The 17,040-nt window shown below is 46.2% G+C and overlaps 1 protein-coding gene and 1 long non-coding RNA gene across 5 annotated transcripts in view; one reads left to right on the top strand and one right to left on the bottom strand.

Annotated features, from left to right (window-relative positions):
• The window catches only part of LOC119167773 (uncharacterized), a 933,880-nt gene that overhangs the window by 634,573 nt on the left and 282,267 nt on the right, over window positions 1-17,040 (bottom strand). The window lies entirely within an intron of this gene.
• On the top strand, window positions 13,824-16,959 carry LOC142804294 (uncharacterized). Its single transcript, XR_012894575.1, has 2 exons — window positions 13,824-14,033; window positions 14,996-16,959. It is a non-coding gene; the product is annotated as an uncharacterized LOC142804294 (long non-coding RNA).

Here is a 17,040-nt window from a genome sequence, read left to right on the forward strand (position 1 = left end):
TTTCGTCTTCCGACATGCACTGGTCGGCCTTGGAACAAAGGGCCAAGACGTCAAGAATATAGGAGACATATGATTCGGTAGGAGACTGGGCCCGTGTTGCAAGAGCCTTTTTCGCAGCGAGCTGACGACCAGATAAATCGCCAAACAGGTCACGTATCTTTTCTTTGAAGAGATCCCAGCTCGTTATGTCGGCTTCGTGGCTTTCAAATGATGTTCGGGGAGTGCCGTCGAGGTAGAGAGGCACGTTGGCGAGCATGAGCGTGGGATCCCAGCGGTGAGTAGAACTGACACGCTCGTACCGCTTCAGCCAAGTGTCAAGATCGACCGTACCATCAACGGAGAAAGTGCCGGGATCCCGGAGGTGCGGGAGTGTGACGTAGGTGGTGGCTTGGACTGATGAGGGTGGCGTAGAGGAAGTACCAGCAGTCGAAGCGGTCGAAAGGTCGCCGATGGTGCGACCGCTGCGCGTCTCCATCGAGGTACGGGGGTCGTCCACCTCCACCAATAATATTACGAGTAACTTGTTTATTGATCTATTTACAGCGCAAAGGACTCGACGAGCAAGATGGCGCCAGACCAGCATCAAACGAAAAACTCTCTTCGTCCTCCTCTTTCATGCAGCCGTGTTTAGCGGCTGTTATGTATCACTATATATATATATATATATATATTTGTGACGTAAGAAGGCAGGGATGGTTAGGAGAAGTAGATGAAGAAGAAGTGTGAATAGAATAAACATGGAGTATGAGCCAGGCAACGTCGCCAATACATTATAGCGTCACACGACGTCATCCAGTCATCATAGCGTCACATATTGTTATGGCGTTTATTAGCAGGCACACAGCGAGTATACACATTAGCGACAGTAACGGCCAAGCACGGACTCAGCGCGAGCGGCGTCCTTTTTGGGTAGACCCACTAGAGAACACTTGAGAATTCACCCACTTCAGTGTTCGGCGGCTTCTCTACAATTACCCCGGGGTCGAAGAGGGAGCCGCCTGGCGACCTAACAGCTTGTCACTACGAGCGGGTCATAGCAAGCCTTCAGGCGCTCCACGTTGACTATGTCGCGCCCGGGACGGCGCATGTCCAAAGATTGTTCAATTGGCTTGACAAGATAGTTGACTGGAGATGTGCGCTCGATCACAAGTTAGGGACCTTCATATTTCGGGAGTAGTTTGGAAGAAAGGCCAGCTACAGAGGTCGGGATTGAGAGCCATACAAGGGAACCAGGAAGGAACGTGGGTTCAGAAGTGGCGGAGCCATCACGAATACTCTTCTGCTGCTCTTGCTCATGCGTCGTAAATGTCCTGGCCAGCTAGCGACACTCTTCAGCAAGCCTGGCTGTCTCGGAAATAGGTGCACACTCAGATGGATCTGGCGTGTACGGGAGTATCGTGTCGATGGTGTGTGACGGGTGCCTTCCATACAGCAAGAAGAAAGGTGAAAAACCGGTCGTGCTCTGAGGGGTGGTGTTGTAGGCGTAGGTGACGAAGGGAAGTATAGTATCCCAATTCGTATGGTTGGCGGCGACGTACATCGATAGCATGTCGCCGAGGGTGTGGTTAAAACGTTCGGTCATACCATTCGTCTGCGGGTGGTAAGCAGTTGTTTTGCGGTGGACAGAATGGCACTCCGTGAGAATGGCTTCGACGACTTCTGACAAGAAGACACGACCTCGATCGCTGAGAAGCTCCTGAGGTGGACCGTGGCGCAGTATAAATCAATGCAGTAGGAAGGACGCAACATCACGCGCAGTAGCCGCAGGGATAGCGGCGGTTTCGGCGTATCGCGTTAAATGATCTACGGCGACGATGGCCCAGCGGTTACCAGCCGACGTCAGAGGAAGCGGTCCATACAAATCAATACCTATGCGCCCAAGCGGACGCTCAGGGCAAGGTAACGGTTGCGGACTGGCTGGCGACATTTGTGGTGACGGTTTGCGGCGTTGGCAAGCGAGGCAGGAGCGAACGAACTGCTGCACGTAGCGGTACATCCCGCGCCAGAAGTAGCGTTGTCGAATGCGACGGTAGGTTTTGAATACCCAAGAGTGCGCGCATTGCAGATCGGAATGGAAGGATTCACATATCTCTGACCGCAGACTGCGGGGTATCACGAGTAACCACTGCCGGCCATGGGCGTCGTAATTGCGTCGGTGTAGAAGGCCGTCACGGATGGCGAAATGGCGAGTTTGACGACGCAAAGCACGCGTGGATGGCGTTGCGGATGAATCAGAGAGCATGTCGATGAGCGGGCCGATCAAATTATCTTTTCGCTGTTCGGTAGCGATGATGTCAACATCAATGGCAGAAACAGCAGCCGAGGATACTGAGCAGAGCATATCACCTTCAGGCAGAGGGGAGCGCGAGAGGGCGTCGGCGTCAGCATGCTGGCGTCCGTTGCGGTACAGCACGCGGATGTCGTAGTCTTGTAAGCGAAGAGCCCAACAGGCGAGACGACCTGAGGGATCCTTCAATGATGAAAGCCAGCATAGTGCATGATGGTCGCTGCTACTAAATTCCTCGGCATTTATTTCGAGGAATTTAAGACGAGGATGGTCCTTGAATTGAATTCATTCGAGTTTAACCAAGGGTATTTTCGACAAATCAGCGGGACCGCTATGGGCACCAAAATGGCACCTAATTATGCCAACATATTTATGGGAAAGCTAGAATCTGAATTTCTTGCACAAAGTTCCTTGAAACCAATGTTATACTGAAGATACATAGACGACATCTTTCTTATTTGGACCCACAGCGAGGACGAACTTCTCAGCTTTATCGACACTTACAATGCTGTACATCCGAACATACACTTCACACACACATACTCGCAAGTTACCGTAAATTTTCTTGATGTTACCATAACGATAGAAGAAGAGAAGCTCTCTACAACCCTATATCGCACACCAACGGATCGACAACAATACCTCCATTACCAAAGCGATCACCCACGCCACTGTAAAAACAGTATTCCATACAGCCAGGCTCACCGGTTTAAGCGAATCTGCTCTAGAGACGCTGACTTTGACACGAGCTCACACAGGCTAAAACTTATGCTCGAGAAACGAAAATACCCCCCACATGTAATTAATGACGCTGTTCTAAAAGCGAGAAAACTAAAGCGTGAAGACTTACTTATGAAGCGACCACCACGAGAAGACCCACAACGAACGAACCTCTGTTTGACTTACAGCACAAACTTCCCCAATGTAAACAAAATTCTTAAACGACATTACAACATTCTGGAACAAAGTGAACGTCTGAAACGCGCATTCTCATCCGCTCCAGGCGTCGTTTACCGACGACCACGTAACCTCAAAGACACCCTTGTCCACTCCCAAATTAACACATCACCCCCCAATAATTCATGCCGCCCTTGTTTAAAGCCACAATGTCTTGTATGTGAGGCGATGCGAGAAACAGACAAAGAAACCAGCACGCAATCCAAGTTTTCGATCAACATACGAGGAAACCTAACACGCGATTCCTCTAATGTGGTATACCTACTCGAATGCAACGTGTGTGGTATGCAGTACATCCGACAAACAGAAACACCATTTAGGATTCGCTTCAATAATCACAGAGCCCATGCGAAATCAGCCCAAAGTCTACCTCTATCAAAACATCTCAATCTTCCCGACCATGCATTCGACAAACTATCAGTAACGCTCTTAGAGACGGGATTTAAATCAAATCGAGAACGTGAACAACGACAGTCATACCTTATCCACCGATTTAACACCCTCGATAGAGGAATAAATGAGAATCTTGGTACACTTGCAGCAATTAAAGCATTAGAAAAATATAACGGCAACAATGAAAATAGTAACTGAGTTCACGGCACTGCAGCTGCGAAGGGCACTGGACAACCCAAAACAATTCCAAGTGTAACTACTCTTCCTAAGTGCAGCTGTCGTCTGTTTTCTGTTTTATTTTACTACCCATTCAATTGTGCCATGCATGACAAGCCCAACAGCAACCCTGTGCACAGTCGGGACGCCCCCACTACACGCGTAATCCAGAAGCGGGCAAGGAATTCGCATTGCACCCGCTTGCACAGCCTACCGCAATACGGGGCACCCCTCTTTTTACGACGAAATGTTGACAGGGCGCGGAGTAGTTAAAGGCTTAGAACTTCCTAAAATGCCCGCTTACCAGCCTCTGCCACAATACGCGGCACCCCTCCTTCTACGACGAATTGTTTAGGGGACTCCGAGATAGTTAGAGGCTTAGGACTTCCTGAAAAGCTCTTTTTTGCCCCACACCGAACCGCCAGTGCCAGGAGGGGCCGTCTGATCGGGAGGAATGCGTTAGTGAACGGAAACATACACAGACCGCTGACATGAGAAAGGTGAAGGGGAGAAGGAGGAGAGAGATGAAGGGGGAAGTGGAGGGAAGAGTGGAGGGGGGAAGTGGAAGGAAGAGTGGAAGGGGGGCACCCGAGGGGTGTCCACCCTATATTATTTTTCTCTTCTTCTCTTTTTTTCTTTTTTTTCTTTCCTTTTTCTTTTTTTTTATTTTTCCCTTGTTTTCTTTTCTGTCTTTTTTCCTCTTTCCTTGCCCTCTGATTTGAGATTGTATAAAGTTGAGCACCAACAAACTGTATCTTTAATCCTGATGAAGCCCAGACTCTAGGCCGAAACGTCGAAATAAACCACGTTGTGACCGCTCACGGAGGATCTAGTGGACTATATATATATAAAAATGTGTGTATATATATATATATATATATATATATATATATATATATATATATATATATATATATATATATATATATATATATAAAATAAGGGAAAGAAGTGTATACCTAAGGGCTCGTTTTTTTGTCTTTTAACACAATATTAATGAGATCTAACAGACAGTAGTGCCAAGGAATGCACAGGGGAAGTTATTAGAACCAATGAAATGTAAATAGGAAGAAAGAAAAGTGGATGAAAAAATAACCAACCGTGGGCAGGAATCGAACCTACGACCTTCGAATAACGCGTTCGATGCTATAACCACTGAGCTACCACAGCGGCCTATCCACTTTTCTTTCTTCCTATTTACATTCCATTGGTTCTAATAACTTCCCCTGTACATTCCTTGGCATTACTGCCTGTTAGATCTCATTAATATATATATATATATATATATATATATATATATTGTTTTTATTGTGAAGCTACTGCCCCACCATGGTGGGTGGATAGTGGCTAAGGTACTCGCCTGCTGACCCGCTTGTCGCGGGATCAAATCCCCACTGCGCCGGCTGCATTTCGGATGGAGGCGGAAATGTTGTAGGCCCGTGTGATCAGATTCGAGTGCACGTTAAAGAACCCCAGGTGGTCAAAATTTCAAGAGCCCCCCACTACGGCATCTATCATAGAAGGTAGTTTTGGGACGTTAAACCCCACATATAAATCAATTAATAAGCTACTCAATTCTTGGCTGATTTCCCAGAGTGGGTGGGAGCCAGATATTTAAAACTCACGTCTATATCTACTAATATCCAGTCACTGCTGGCCGACACACTATCTGTAGCATCTGGCTGTGATTGCCGCTTATTGCGGCAAAGGTAGTCGCACGTGGGCACAAGCAGTGCTCACCTCTCGCTCTCCTCATCTGGATATAGAAGCCCGATTCTACGATCGATAAACGTTCCTTCTTATGCTTGCACTTGACGCGTCTTGTTCGGGCATTGGAGCGCGCGCTGGGTGAGAAGCTACAATGGAACAGCGGCGACGAAGGCGAAAAAGACCCTCAGAATCAAGAAAGAGCCAGACAACGGAGACAGAGCAGCGGCTTTTGGAAGAATTGTTTCATTAGCGCATGCACAGCTACCGGATTATAACGACAAAAGGAACAACTGGAAAACATACATCATCAAAGCAGATGGTTACTTCAAAACGACGGCTATCAGCCACCAGGCCAAGAAGAGGGCATTGGTTATCGCGGCACTGAACACAAGAACCGTGCAAGTGCTCGCAGGTACGGTGGCACCAAGGAAGACCAACGCGGTCACCTATCACGATTAGTAAAAACGCTGGATGATTATTTCGACCCAAAGCGCCATGAAACTATGGAAAGTTTCCGTGTTTTCAACTGCTCTGAAATGGAAGGTGAGCCTGTTCATGAACTCATTCTTGAACTACGATGCATTACTGACAACTGTAATTCTTGCTCAGTGCTATATCGAATGCTTCGAGAACGTATTGTGTGCGGTGTGTGGTTGAGCACTTTGCAGAAGCATCTGCTGGCATAGGAAAATTTAACACTGGAGGAAGCGGGAACCATGGCTTTCGCAGCCGAAGAAGTGGGAAAGGGGGCGGCAAAAATAAGCACAGAGCTAACTGTACTTAAGGTTGATGCGCGATAGAGAGCGAGAAACGAGGGGGTGTCAGAATGCAGTCAGTGTGGTAGTACCAAGCATAGCAGCAACGTCTGTGGTTGGTCGAGGGCACGGTCCTAGGGCATATTTCTAAGAATTGCTCGAGCGGCGCCCATGATATAAAGCCTAAGTGAAGCATCGGGCAACTGGGGACGTACACGTTCGAGCTCTTGCTGTAAATGCCCACTCAAATGACGAAGACTTTCATGATGCTACGGATGTGTGTACACTAAGCTCGGCACGCACTGCGCAATTATAACCGCTTATTAAACGCACTTTCACTTGGAGCGGCGTGGACGTCTCAATGCACGTAGATACTAGCTCTACAGTTTTTCATCCGAGGGCAAATTTTCGGGAAACACCGACAAAAATTCTTAATTCTAGAGCCCAAAAACATCAAGCAATTATGCTACCTCGGGAAAATTACAGTGATAGGAGAAAAACGTGTGCCGGCGTCGTATAATGGCATATCCTTTGACTGTACCTCTATCATCCTAGACTTTAAAGGTCCCAGTCTATGTGGACGTGACTGGATTGTCCAGATTTAGAAGTCAGGACTGCCAATTTTTCACATATGAACCCAGCCGGACACCCATGCGGGAACGACCACGTCTGCTATAGAGGACACCCTTTCCGAATTTTAAGACGTGTTCCAGCCAGCAGTCGGAGTGGTGTATAAGCTCCTGGCGCGCCTACTGCTAAAAGAGGGAGCCACATTAAAATTTCATAAGGTTTTGCTCCTACTTTCGCTTAACACGGTAAGGTAGGGCAAGAGTGAGATAGGCTTGTGTCACAGGAAGCGCTATCATACGTCACATACTCGGAGTGGGCTATGCCCATTGTGGCGGTTTTGAAGAAAGGTGGCGCCGTCAGAATTTGCGTTGATCTTAAAGTCACTTTAAACCAGTGCTGTTAGTTCCCTTCACTTCACAGTTGGAGCAATACCCCTTGCCTGCAACATTCGGTGACATTCCCATCAGCGTAACACCTCATCTATCCATGAATTATGCACGTGGAGTTCTTTCCGACACAGACCTCCTTCACGTGAAGGAGGCTTAACTCCTCGAGGGCCAGAAAGAACAAAATGTGACTAATGTGAAGTGAATCGTCATCCGAAGAAACAATAAGGAAACCCCCACGAAACACTTGGTTTGAGGACAAGGAAACAGTACAAGGACCCTTCCTCAGTTTCAAGTTGTAGGCTTATTGCACTAACCAGCTGCCTTTGTAAACTTTTCGAAAAAATGATAAACCGCCCACTTTTATATTTCCTTGAAACACATAATCTGCTCGACCAATTCCAGTGTGGGTTTCGAGAAGGTAGATCCACCACAAACCATCTGGTGCGTATCGAGGCACAGATCCGAGACGCTTTCGTCCACAAGCCATACTTCCTCTCTGTGTTTCTCGATATCGAAAAGGCTTACGACACAACATGGCATTTGGCATATTAAGAGACTTGTCTCACCTGGGTGTGCACAGTAGAATGATTTCCATAATCGAGAGTTACTTGTCCAATCGAACAGTCCGTGTGCGTGTGGGAAGTGTTCTCTCCCAAACATGTGTTCAAGAAACGGGAGTACCGCAAGGCGGTGTACTTAGTTGTACACTTTTTATTATCAAAATGGATTCTTTGCACCTGTCCATCCCCCACAATACGATCTACTGTATATATGTCGACGACGTCCAGCTTGACTTTAGGTCATGCAACCTGGCAATGTGTGAACGACAGGTTCAGCTAGGTTTGAACAAGGTCTCCAAATGAGCAGAAAAAAATGAATTCCGACTGAACCCACAAAAAAACACATGTGTCTTGTGCTCCCGAAAGAGAGGCATGCACTCAGAATCTGACATTGAAATGAATGGTCAACGTCTGTCTGTTAATGCCGAGCATAAATTCTTAGGCCTAATTTTGAACCACAAGCTAACCTCCATACCGCAAATCAAGTATTTAAAAACAAAATGTATAAAAGCCATGAGTGTTCTGAAAGTGTTGTATGTTGTCCCGTACTACGTGGAGTAGTGACAGGCAATGTTTCATGAATTTATATAGGAGCCTCATTCGCACACACTTTTATTATTGGGCCGTTGTTCATCAGTCTGTGACTCAAAGTGCTTTGAAGATGCTGGATCCCGTGCACCATTTGGGCATCCGCCTTTCTACGGGTGCTTTTCGCACCAGCCCTGTGGAAAGCCTTTACGTTGAGTCAAATGAGTGGTCGCTTCATCTGCAAATAACTTACATGTCCTTTGTATATTTCCTTAAGGTGAAAGCAGACAAGAAGCACCCGTCATACTCTAGTATTAATGATTTCTCGAGCTCCATTCTGTTTCAAAACAGGCCTTCGGTGAGGCAGCCCTTCTCAGTTCGCCTGAAGGGTCTAGCTGAGGAAACTGGAGTGTCACTTGAACACAGTTTAATGGCTCCTCTGGCATACCCGCCACCGTGGCAGTGGCAGACTATAGACTACGATGTGTCTTTCCCAGAAGTTACAAAACATGCGCCTATTCCCCATATCCGAACATACTTCCTGGAACTTCAACACACATACACACGTCCTGAGTTCTTTACAGATGCGTCTGTCTAACTCATCTGTGTCCTACGCTGCTGTTGGCTCATCTTTTTCGGATGCTGGCCCTCTACATCCAGGCACAAGTATCTTCACTGCGGAAGCTTACGCGATACTTGTGGTAGCTAAACACATCAAACAATTACAAATGCAAAAAGCAGTAATTTATTGATTGATTGATTTGTGGGGTTTAACGTCCCAAAACCACCATATATGATTATGAGAGACGCCGTAGTGGAGGGCTCCGGAAATTTTGACCACCTGGGGTTCTTTAACGTGCACCCAAATCTGAGCACACGGGCCTCAAAATTTCCGCCTCCATCGGAAATGCAGCCGCCGCAGCTGGGATTTGAACCCACGACCTGCGGGTCAGCAGCCGAGTTAGCAGTAATTTATACAGACTCCCTCAGTGTGGGAACAGCTCAGCACAATCTTGAAAAACAAAAAAACCTTGTACTCGTCTCACTTTACTCCATTTCATGCACACTCTACACACTCAAACATGTTGCGTTGTGCTGGGTGCCAGTGCACCGTGAGATCAGCTTGCTGCATCGGTTCACGAAAGCACTGCCACTACACCCATATCAATCGCGGCCCTTGATCTTAAGCCGTCTCTCAAACGAAACCACAGGGACTACTGGCAGAGCAAGTGGGATAGACACACACAAAACAAACTACACATTATTAAGCCACACCTTGGCCATTGGCTGCCTGTATCAAAATCGCGTCATACAGAGTTAATACTGACGAGGTTCAGGATAGGACACACATACACGACGCACACATATCTTTTGTCCGTTGGCGATCCACCATTGTGTGACAGATGTGGTGAAGCACTAACAGTTCTTCACTATTTAATCCAGTGCAAACAGTTAGAAACTCTAAAAAACAACACTTTCCATTACCCTACCGGCAACAAATACCTTTTCACCCTGCATTGTTCGTCGGTAGGGAACCACTGTTCACTCACAAATTGGTGCAAGCGTTTTTAAGAGATGTTCGCTTTTATCATGTCATATACCCAGGCGATGCGTAGTGCGACCTCTCAAGAGAGGTTGCTGCTGCAGTGGCTGCATTGAAAAGCACTTGCCTCACGGCCCTTAACACAAGGTTGCTGATGAGGCACTTGTGCTAGTGCCAAATATTTTACACGTGTTTTATTATCGAAACCTTTGTCACCCTTTTGTACTATGCATATTACGCCACTGTCATGATTTATATACTTATGTTTTCACCTGCATTATCGCGAGGAATTTCACGGCCCTTATACAGCCACCCAACATATCATAGTCCACATCTCTAGTCATTGAAATGGCACTCTTTGGCCATCAATTGGCCCTTGCACCATAAAGCACCACACATAATCATGCTTCGGCAACAGCTATCTTCCAGCGGTAAATTGAACCCATTTTGCAAGGCTTATCAAGCGTACAGGCCTATCTGGATGGATGTTGTTCTGGTATCGGAAAAAAAAAATGAACGTGACCAGGCGTTACGGCTCGTGATGCAACAATTCAGAGAGCGGGGAGTAAAACTTCGGCTTGACAAATGTAAGTTTCATGAACAATCTGTCACGTGTCTAGGGCACAGAATAAATCAAGGTGGAGCGCGATGGAAAAAAATAGGGAAGCAATCTAAAAGGCTGCAGAACCACGGATTGTCAGCGAATTACGTTCGTTCTTAGGGATGCTGACATACAATTTGAAGTTTCTGCCTCACATGTTTTCTTTGCTTGCTCCACTCTATAAGTTTCTCTAAAACACTCGTTGGAAAACGTGCATTAGGTAGCGTTTGTAATAGCAAAGCGCAGTCTGCGGGAGACAGGAGTGCTCGTAAACTTTGATCCTAAAAAAACCATTAAAACAAGAATGTGATGCATCACCAAATGGTATTGGAGTCATATTGTTTCACACTGAGGGGAGTGTCAACAGACCTATCGAGTTTCGTTCCCGAACGCTGACCAAAGCCGAGCGAAAGTATTCGCAGCTGAAGCGACAGGCCTTTCCTCTGCTGTTCTCGCAGGCTACGAGTTCACCTTGATCACCGACCACCAGCCACTCCTGGGCCTCCTCAAGTCTGATAGGCCTACTCCGCCACAGGCTGCTGCTCGTATGCAGTGGTGGGTGCTGTATGTTGGAGTATTCCGCTACAGGATACAGTACTGTCCTGGCAAGCTGCTCATCAATTCAGATGCCCAGAGCCGCTTACCCCAAGTTACGAACGAGTCGGAGGCCAGAGGTGAGCCCGCTGAATATGTCCTAGTATTGGAAACCTTCTCAGAGGGGATTATTTCACTGATGGACTTAAAAAGTCAAACAGCAGTCGACCACATCTTATCAAAACTTGATTTTGATCTTATGTATTTGTTTTTCAGTTATTGCATAGAACAGTAAGAAAGTTTTGCTTCACAAACGTGTTCCCTTTGTTTCCACTGTGTCCCCTTTCTTCGCCCCTCCTGCTTTGTCTACAAACTGCAGTATGTACTAAATAAATAAAGAAATCAAACAAATAAAAAGTTGTAAGATATGTATTGCAGGGGTGGCAAGAAAGTAAGACTGTGCAAGTAGGCATGAAAGTAACATATGACCGGAGAAGAGAGCTGTCCGTAGTACATGATTTACTGTACTAGAGTAGAAGAGTTGTGATCCCAGAGGAACTTCGCGCACAAGTTTTAGAACATTTTAATGAAACGCTTCAGGGTTTCACTGCCATGAAAGCAGTCTCCAGGTCCTCTTTTCATTGGCTGGATCTTGATAGAATTATTGAACGGCTATCCGCTTCGTGTAAAAGATGCATTTAAAACCTGCCTAAGGCGGCAGCAACGTTGACATGTAGCTGGCTTAAGACAGAGGAGAACTGAAAAAAGTACACGCTGACTTTGCTAGGCTGGTCGCGGGTACAATGATCCTCGTGTTTGTAAATGCCCGCAGCAAGTGGATGGAGGCTGTTCCCTTGAATCGAGCAAACATATCTGCTACTGTGAGGTGTTTGATGAATATATTTTGTCGATTCGGTATTACGCGTACCACGCTAACAGATAATGGCACACAATCCACCAGCGAGGAGTTGGCGACATTGACGAAGCGGAACAACAAAACTCACGTGCGCACGCCTGTGTAACACCCGCAATCAAACGAATTAGCGGGACGACCAGTTAGTACCATTAACGACGGCCTCAGAAAGATGGGCAAAAGCAGCAGAGAAGTTAACTTGGATCCTCTTTTTTATTACTGACGGACTCTCCTCAGTTATGAAAAATGCCCTTCTGAACGTCTCTTGGGCTACAACGTCTGTTCCCGCTAGGACGCAATATTTCACCCCATTATTGCAGGAACCACCACGACGGATGAGTGGACGGTGCCAGCGGACGTCGACGTTCATGTCCGTAACAACGGGCAGGGAGATAAGTGCACTCCGGGAAGAACCGCATACGTATCCGGTGCCCAAAGGTTCACCATTGATACATCTTAGGGACCGGTATGGCGTGTTAAGCCTGAGAGCCTACACCGAACGTCATTGCCTCTGCAAAGGCAATCTGTGTCAAGGCCAGTGAGCGAGCCCACCTGACGCCATCAGCTTAACGACGTCATCAAGTGGCGGCACCGGTCTGCCTTACGCAATGCACGGCGAGCTCCCTCAGCCCACGGGCCCAATGAAGCAAGTGGTGCCATCCAGTCTGGCGAGTCTTACGCAATGCGTGCCAACATCTCTCGTCCTTGGGTGCAATTCAGCGCAGCGGCTCCAGATTTGAGCATTATGACGCAATGCAGCGGCGGGTCCCCATTGGAACATTTGGACATGACCCGGCGGTAGTTCTGATTGGACGTTGATGACCTAAAGGATCACTTGCGGCCTATAAAAAACCACGCGGTGCTTCGCCAAGCAGCTGCACTCTAAGCCAAAAATGGCCAAAATGGGAGCAACGGCTGTTTTTACTCCTTCAGACCGACTGTTACTCTCCGAAAAGACCAAGCGGAACAAGATGGCCGACTTGTTCGAGAATGGGGGAGCAACTGTATTCATCTTAAGTTTGTAAGGGAGCAACGGAAGGAGGAACCGCTGTAAATGCTCTCGTCACGCAACGGTTACTCCCCGGCAGGACACCGCACACAAATATGCATGCCGCCCACATTGATATTCATGGGCCAGATTATTGTTTGTTCTGTGTGCCAAACTTCACCAAACCAAAACAGTGATTTATTTTAGCATCCGTAGATAATACGATAGCAGCGCTGGCTGAACACAGAAGGCCTGAGAATACAGTACGGCAAATACCTAACACACGCAGCAGCAGAATGGAGAGTTGGCACGTCAAAGCGGACCGAACGCCGAAACACGTGCAAAACAACGATAAAAAAAGCCTAGACACGCCGTTCGTCCGCGAAGTAAGGGCGTCAAAGTCGATCAAGCACCGAAACACGTGCATAAGGAGCCCCCCCCCCCCCCCCATCGCCCAGATATATCGGAAAAGAAAAAAAAAAGCGGACCCAGACGCGCTTCTCATCAGCCATACACTTAGTAGCACGCTTCACCGTGTAGTTTGAGGGCAGAATGACAAATCTGCGCCATCTGCGCCCGCACGACAGGTGTGGCGCTAGTGTAGCAAACGATGTAAGTTACAAAGTAATTTTTATTCAGTGTTTATGTTGACTAGCACTAAATAAAAATTACACTCAACTTTTTATATTAATTTATGAGTTTTAGTGTACCTCAGTTTTTTTTTATAATTGTATTAGGAGAACACACTGAAATTATTGCGCTGACGCCTGTGCTGCCACTGCTCGACGTTTTTTTTTTTTCGGCGCAACTACGTTCGCGTTCGCTCTACTTACTCATTTTCATATGGTCTGTGGTTGGCGAGCACATGGACGCGCGAGCTTGTGAGCTATGTTTTGATCGTGTGTGTGTGTCGCAGATTTGCGTTTCTACTTATTCGTGATGAAGGTTAGTGTATATTTATCTTTATGGAGTGCGAAGTAGTTGTGGATTTTGCTGCTGGGTGGAACAAACACATCGTAAACACGTCTTCAGCTATCTGCAAGCCTGCTCGCTCGTCGGACAAAGGACTGTGCATGCATCAGCGTGCAGGTGAGTGGCATTTCCAGCAACATTTAATGCTCTTACAATACATTGTTGAGTGGTTGCGCTATTGAAATAGAAATGATTTGCTCTTATTCACCGTATCCATTGCTAGCCGTATTGGACTAAATTACCTCTATTACCGCCTGCATACCCTCTTGCTTCCCCTGTCACCACTGCAGTGCCAGTGTACTTTTGCAGTTAAAAGTTCATTTCCGCAACACTACCTCGCTTGAAAAAACATTGGGGCGGGGTTGTAGCTGCATTCATACTGGCACTTTTCTACCATTGGCTTTATGTGATGTTAACGGCTGAGTGTTGGGGCCTTGGGCCGCATTTTTTAGAGATGTAAAGTGTATGTAAATCAGTAAGTGAACAAATCATTGTCGCATCACTTCACTGGCATAGCCAGGCGGTTGCGCACAGAATTTTTTTAGGCCGGGCGTAGGGAGCCCAAATTGACGACCATATTCGCTTGCCCGGCCTATTCAGATAAGCGGACCCCCCCCCCCCCCCGCACGCCTAAAAAAAAAATCTGCCCACATCACTGCGTCACTTGCTTCACCTCTGCGCTGAACGTACTATTTTATAAGCGCACCATAGCGAGCAGTTTACATATTGACAGAACAATTGGAGGAGGAATGACCCAAATCTTTCAGATTTCTTTAGTGATGCAAAACCTTAGCAAAACTGAATATTGTAAAAGACAATCATAAATGCTGTATGTTCTCGTTAGCGCTGTCATTATTCTGCATCATGAAATCTTTATGCGCTGTGAAAACTTGGCATGCCGTTGAAGTCACATATCGACGTTAATACCAATCGACGAAAATTTCGACAACTTCAATAACGCCGTTTGGGATTTGCCGCATGCACATAATTAGGCTGATTCCCACTTGGCTGTTCTTAACCTGACTTCACTGCTACCAAATGAAACAATATTTGATGCATGTCTTTTACTTTTTTTTCAGGGATATGACACAAATTTGGTTATACTGCAGGTAAAGATGCTCCCAACGATGCTAAAGTACAGAAAGCAAGTGAATTTCGGTATGTGCAGACTTTTTGTAATACGTATATGAAAGCATCGCTTTTTAGGGGCAAACTGTGCATGTGTTGGCCAGAGAATAGTTCATTATGCCACATGGTTACACTGGCACTGACAATTCGACATGGCTCCGCTGGCCCGTGTGTGTGCTCACACTGTTACCGTTAAGATAAAATGTTTATGTTTTCATTGCAGGGATTGCTGTTTGTACTAAAAAGCCAACTGCCAAGATCTGTTTACGCTGGTACTCCTAAAAGTATGCTTTCTCTATTTACATGGATTTTGGCTTGCACAATGCATAACACTTGGGCCTAGATTCACAAAGCTGTCCATGCGCAGGCCTTCATAACAGTGTTTCTTGACTTGCCTTTACCCTGTTTTCTGCAGATGTTTCGTGGGTTTAAAAGTGCCACAGCATGTTGACCTCCCCCACTCTGAAATATTCGCGTTCAAAGTTCCGCAAGAGTGGGCTTAACTTTCTTGTGCACCTCTTTGCTAGTCCAAGATACTGAAGTGTTATGCTCTTACTAGAGGTGGCAGTGTTTATAATGTTTGTATTTCCATCACATTGACCAAGTATGCGATCTTAGCTTGACTGGTAGCACATCCTCAACAAATGTCTTTGTGGCACATGTAGAAGGCAGTACACAATAAATAGGCAGACATTCACACCGGGAGCTAACTTCTAATAATGCTTTTTTTTGGAAACCATGGTGTGCTTATTCCAATTTGTCTAACAAGCAGTAACCTGTTTGGCTGTGAACCAACAAGACGTTGAACTAATAAAAGCTTCACATCTTGTTGCTCTCAAATATATATGTATTGGCAAGCTATCTGTAGCACTGTCAAACAAAGAATCAGAATATCTGTGCATGCCTTAAGATATATTGCTTCGTTTACATATCTCGTGGCTGTGACTCGTCAACCTAGTGAACAAATGCACCCTAGTTTTCTAAATTTAAAGCATTTTTTGAAGGTAGCACGGTCTACATTTATTTGTCTATAGTTTTGTCCAGCCGTTTGCGTCAGGTACAAAGAAATATACTGAAGATTATCATGTAGCCTCTGCAAATGGTTGCTTTCAAGCAGGCTTTGCATGCTTGGCTTGTGCCTACAGGTATTGCACAATTCAAGACGCAGCAGCGTATGATAGAACAGTAGAATCGAGAGCAACTATGTGCACGAGCTAAATAAGTATTTTAACATGAGCGGACAGTACGTGTTATTTGCCACACACATGACCTCATTTAGAATGCCCATTGGTTGATGGGCTCATAGAAATGTCACTCAGCTGTGTATAGGAAACATGTTAACTGAACCTTAGGGTATCTTTAGCTACTACAAATATGCCTGGTTGAGGTGCTGCACATTTTCTTCCAGAATATTGCTGTCTGAGACATCATGTGAAGAGCGTCTACCACATCAGCATTTATATGGCTTGCCAAGTAACGTTTGGCCGAACCTTCCTTTTTTTCACATTTCGTTTTGCAGTAGACATCCTAGAATGTAAGCGCTGCTGCAGTGTGTGTGACTCATTGTTATGAATTGATTCTGGCATGTTTAACCTCACACTTCTATTTTTTTTCTTGCAGCAATGAGATGCTTCACATATGCCTGCGGTGACGTTCTGCTGCGCTAGCCTGATGGAAACACCAGCTGCGAAACTTGAGTTCTTCAGAATTGGAGAAGTTGCCCTTCTCTCATCAATGATGACACAGACTGCCCTATGCTAGAAATTCAAGTTTGTTTTTCCACGGATGACGCAGAAAACCTTTGATGTATTATGGTGTTTGTTTAGTGCTGGCTGTGGTGTGGCGAAGTTTACTTTTACGTGTGGTCACACGTCGCCTCATAAAAAGAACAATAAAGCATTTATTTTCCTTTCAATATTGTCCACTTTTTGTGTTAGAAGCACCCAAGCAGTGCTCTTCCAAGGAGCTCATGCCATGTGTTAAGCGTGTAACAAGC

This window comes from Rhipicephalus microplus, chromosome 3 (assembly GCF_043290135.1).
Source record: "Rhipicephalus microplus isolate Deutch F79 chromosome 3, USDA_Rmic, whole genome shotgun sequence".
NCBI classification, from domain to species: domain Eukaryota; kingdom Metazoa; phylum Arthropoda; class Arachnida; order Ixodida; family Ixodidae; genus Rhipicephalus; species Rhipicephalus microplus.